This window comes from Vombatus ursinus, unplaced genomic scaffold (genome assembly GCF_900497805.2).
Source record: "Vombatus ursinus unplaced genomic scaffold, bare-nosed wombat genome assembly UNPS02014809.1, whole genome shotgun sequence".
NCBI classification, from domain to species: Eukaryota; Metazoa; Chordata; class Mammalia; order Diprotodontia; family Vombatidae; genus Vombatus; species Vombatus ursinus.
In genome coordinates this window covers 17,219,470-17,224,063 of record NW_020954587.1, presented here as the reverse complement: position 1 = coordinate 17,224,063, position 4,594 = coordinate 17,219,470, and the positions used below count along the sequence as shown (strand labels likewise).

The 4,594-nt window shown below is 37.4% G+C and overlaps 1 pseudogene; it reads right to left on the bottom strand.

Moving 5' to 3' along the window:
* Positions 1-858: 858 nt before the first annotated feature.
* Positions 859-1,518, bottom strand: LOC114052764 (annotated as a pseudogene).
* Between the last annotated feature and the right edge of the window lie 3,076 nt (positions 1,519-4,594).

Sequence of the window (4,594 nt, the reverse complement as noted above, 5' to 3'; positions counted from 1 at the left end):
AAATACTATTGTGATCTCCATTTTACAGATGAGGAAATGGAGGAAAACAAAAGTTAAGTGACTTATCCAGAGTCACACAGCTAGTAAAATTTCTTAGGTCATATTTGAAGTCAAGTCTTCCTGACTCCAGGCCTGGCACTTTATACATTATGCTAAACTGGCCTACCTAGATATAATTTAATATGACATTGGATTTGGTGTATGAGAGCATTGTGCTATTCCAGGCTTTTAGATTTATTATCTATGTGACCCTGGGCAAGTAATTTGCCTTCTCTGGGCCTCAGTTTCCTCACCTATAGAATTAGTGGGTAGAAAAGATGATGTTTAGGGTCCCTTCCATCTCTAAATCCTATAAGTCCTTCAAGGTCCCATCCTTCCAACTTTCAGAATATATCTAGGCTAATACTTTTTATCTTTGATAACTTGGTATGAGAAAGGTAGTGAATTTATGTTAAAACAAAATTAATGTTTTATAACTAATATATCTGAACATAGTGTTTCTATTTTAGAACTCTTCAGAGTTAAATTTCCTTTCAAGAGGGAGTTTGAATAATACATAATAATATGTAATAATAATATGGTTTGAATAATGGTAAACTTTTTCTAAAAGTTCTTGTGGGTAAGAAGTCAGTGAAATGCTATGGACCCAATTCGTCTGGAAAGAAAAATTGTATCTATTAATTTACAAGGAATATTTTAAGCTCCTATAATGTATGAGGCAACTCACTCAGCACTTTACTAAAACCAGAGACATTTAATTGGAATAGTTGATAGAGCTTACACTAAAGTTCTACTCTGATGGCTCATCATTGGGTGTAGGTGAACCTACATTCTTTTTTTAAAAAATTAATTAATTAATTAAATTTGTATTATTTTATTGAAAGTTCTCAGAGGCTGTTTACTTTTCTTCTCTACATCTTGCTCTGCAGCCTTCTTGGCTTGTTTTGCCCGGATTCCAAAGAGACAGACCATTCGAAGACTAGCAAATGCTTTGAAATTCTTCTCATTTTCAGTGGTGACTCAAGCTTTCTCTTTCTTGTAGATATTTCTGGCAATAACTGGTCCTGTATGCTGGGTTGCCAACTTGAGTTCTTCAGCAGAGCTATCTCCCTTTTTGGGTGCAGATGGTTTCCTTGGGAAGAGGATCAGTTTGGAATGATATTCTTTCAGCTGCTGCACATTTGCCTGAATAGACTCTGCAGACTTATTTTGGTGATGAGGGTCCACAGAGATACCAGTGGTCCATGCCACTTTTTTATGGATACCAGCAACCTGAAGCTCTTCCAAGCTGAATCTTCTACCAGTACGTACTTTGGTGTGGTATTGGACAGTAGGGAACCTCAGGATGGGCTGGATAGGACCAGATGCAAGGTGAGGAGCAATTTGACATGCTTTTGCTTGATTGGCCTTTCACCTTCTGATCTTCCTGGCTGGCTGGTTAGACCATCTGGCAACTTGTCTTTGCCAGTATTTGTGGAAATGGGGCTTTAGAATCATGCCATTTTGGCTGGGTGCCATGACTGATTAGAGCTCTCCTCACAGGCACCTCAGCTGATTGGAAAAGTAATTAATTTATTTTTAATTTTCAGCATTTGTTTCTATAAGTTTTTGAGTTTTAAATTTTCTCCACCTCCCTCCTCTCCTCCACCCCCAAGATGGCATGCAGTCTGATATAGGCTTTACATGTACTTTCTTATTAAACGTATTTTCACATTATTCATGTTGTAAAGAAGAATTATAATGAATGGGAGGGACCACAAGAAAGAAGAAACAAAACAAAGCAAAAAAAGAGAGAGCATAAATAGTATGCTTCACTCTGCATTCAGACTCCATAGTTCTTTCTCTGGATGTGGATAGCATTTTCCATCATGAGTCTTTTGGAGTTGATTTAGATCCTGGTATTGCTGGGAAGACTTAAGTCTATCAAAGTTAGTCATTGCACAATGTGGCTGTTATTGTGTACAATGATCTCCTGGTTCTGCCAACTTCACTCAGCATCAGTTCATATAAGTCTTTCAGGTTTTTCTGAAGTCTACCTGCTCATTATTTCTTATAGCACAATGGTATCCCATTACATTCATATGCCACACTTGGTGAACCTACATTCTTAAAGGCTATGACAGTAGTAGTAGTATCAAACTTTGGCTGATCTTTGAAAGCTGGAAAGGATCTGAGTAGAATGTTAGGGATGGACAGTGTGTCTTTTGTTGGAAGGCTAAATTCAGAGAGGCTAATCATCTGATTTATCATAGGGTGATGACACGATCTGTGGGACTTCCCATACCTCAGGTTTCTCATCTGTAAAATGAATGTGTTGGAATAAAGGATCTATGGACCTGTCCAGTTCTAAATCAATGAACCTATGAATTGTTTAACCAAGACATTCTTAGAATGTCTTATGAAGACATGAACTGTGATCTACATTTTTGCAGAGGATCTATGCCTACAGGTCATCAAAGTATAAAAGATTTTGATAGAGAATGGATTTCTTGAGTGGTCATTGTACAAGAGGCTGTTCATCTGGATGAAAGAGGTTAGTTTAATAGGCAAATACCTCAATCCAACTCTACGCATATTAATTTTAAACTAAACTATATGTAGTCAAATATAGAATTAACAACAATAGCTCACATTTATAAAGTACTTTGAAGATTACAAAACATTTGCCTCACAAGAACCCTGTGAGATTCTGTTATTATTTCTATATTGCAGGAGGAAAATGAGACTTAGGAAGGATAAAGTACTTGCCCAGGATGAGATCGCCTGTGAGCAACTAGATTAGAATCTAATTCTTCCGACTAGAAAATTCAGGGAATTTTCCATTCTTTCACATTGCTTCTTCATAAAGAAATATATTCTTGGTCTTTTCCTCCCCTTGATGTTCTTCTCTGTTGGGACCAATTTAATGGTGACAATTTTCCCTTATAAGAGATGATTACTCACCTCTCTAGATTATCAATAATTAAGATGATCTTTTTTATTGCTTGAATTTTACTGGGTGATGGAACATCAGGAAGATTGGATCAATTCCTGAATAAAATCCCATCTATGTCTATGGTGGGATCATGCCCAAGCCAAAAGGAATGTGCCCAAGAATCACCACTGAACTGTTTTCTAAATACTGCTGAAGTACTACTGGAAGTACCAGAAGGTTTATTGGTTTGGACTTTGTTTATTTCCCTGCAAGAGTTAGATAAATCCCTTAATTCCCTACTTCTTGTGACTTGGAAGCCTTGGTCATTCAGCATAATGAATATACTATTGCCACATAATCATTTAGATTCATAATCCTCTGCAAGGCTGTCTATATTACAGAAGTGGAACTGAAACAGCAGGATAAAAGCAAAATCTCCTTTTAGTAGGGCATGCCCTCAGCTTTAAATTTTTGACAAGTACTCTAACAGCAAAAAACCAACTACAACAGTAATATAGAGCTAATAGAAAAAAATAAGACATTCACACACACACACACACACACACTCACATACACACACTTCTGTTAAAACCACAAGAACTGAATAGCAGAGGGAATTGAAAAATTTTCTTGTAGGGCATTACCAGCAAAAAAAAAAATTAATTCATGAGCATTTATTACTTTGTAACATGGTGAGTCTGTTTTTCTACTCATTCCCAGTGCAGAGGGGTGCAGTGAACTTAAACATGGGTTGACACAGCCCCTATGGATTCTCTCTCTATTCACAAGTCAATTTTTTGTGGAGAGATTGCTCTGACCCATTCTTGCTGTGCTACATAGACTCAGTAGGGAGTGAAGTTAGGATGTCTGGAAGGGTGAGTATTGAATCTGCTTTTTATGTACAGAGGTATGCTGCTCTAATGCTGCTTTGGGAGTGGCATAAAAAAACTACCCAGTTGGCAACCACAGTTGCTCTCAAATAAAGGAGAAAGGGTAGAGAAGGTTTTCTTTTTGCAGGCTAAGAAGATGTATTGTTATTCATATTAGTCTCACTTACTGGCAGAGTTTGTTGGCTTCTCCAGGAAGGTTCCTGTATATGAAAACATATTCAAATGGCTTTGAGGGTATATTTTAGATTGGTAAACTTAGAGTATATCTGATGATTGGAGGGCAGGCCCCAGAATTCCACTAATTAATGCCTTCGCCATCAGGCAAAACCAAGGACTAAGTATTTGCCCTACTACCTCAAGTTACCCTATGCCTTCCCATCCCTCTGGCATTATCTTTTGCTCGGGGATTTATAATCAAATCAAAGTTGCAAATTCCATTGTGGAGGACCTGATAATCTACTGTCTGATGGCCTGAGTCAGAATTCCTGCAATTCTGAATTGTGGAATGCCTAGGCTGAAGCTATCTTCTCTGTCTACTGCATCCTGCTTACTCATACCCAACTATGTTAGCCCATCCACTTGCTATCCTTATACTACTATATTCTATCATTCCATTGAACCTTATGGCATCCTTATTCTATTGTCAATAAACAGCTTTTAGTATTAGCCAATCCTCTCTCCTGGAAATTATTTTACATATATTTTTCTTTAGTTTTCAATATAAATGTTGCTCTCCCTTCCTCTCTCTCTACTATTCTCCTTCCCCCTTCCCATAAAATGTTCCTTAAAG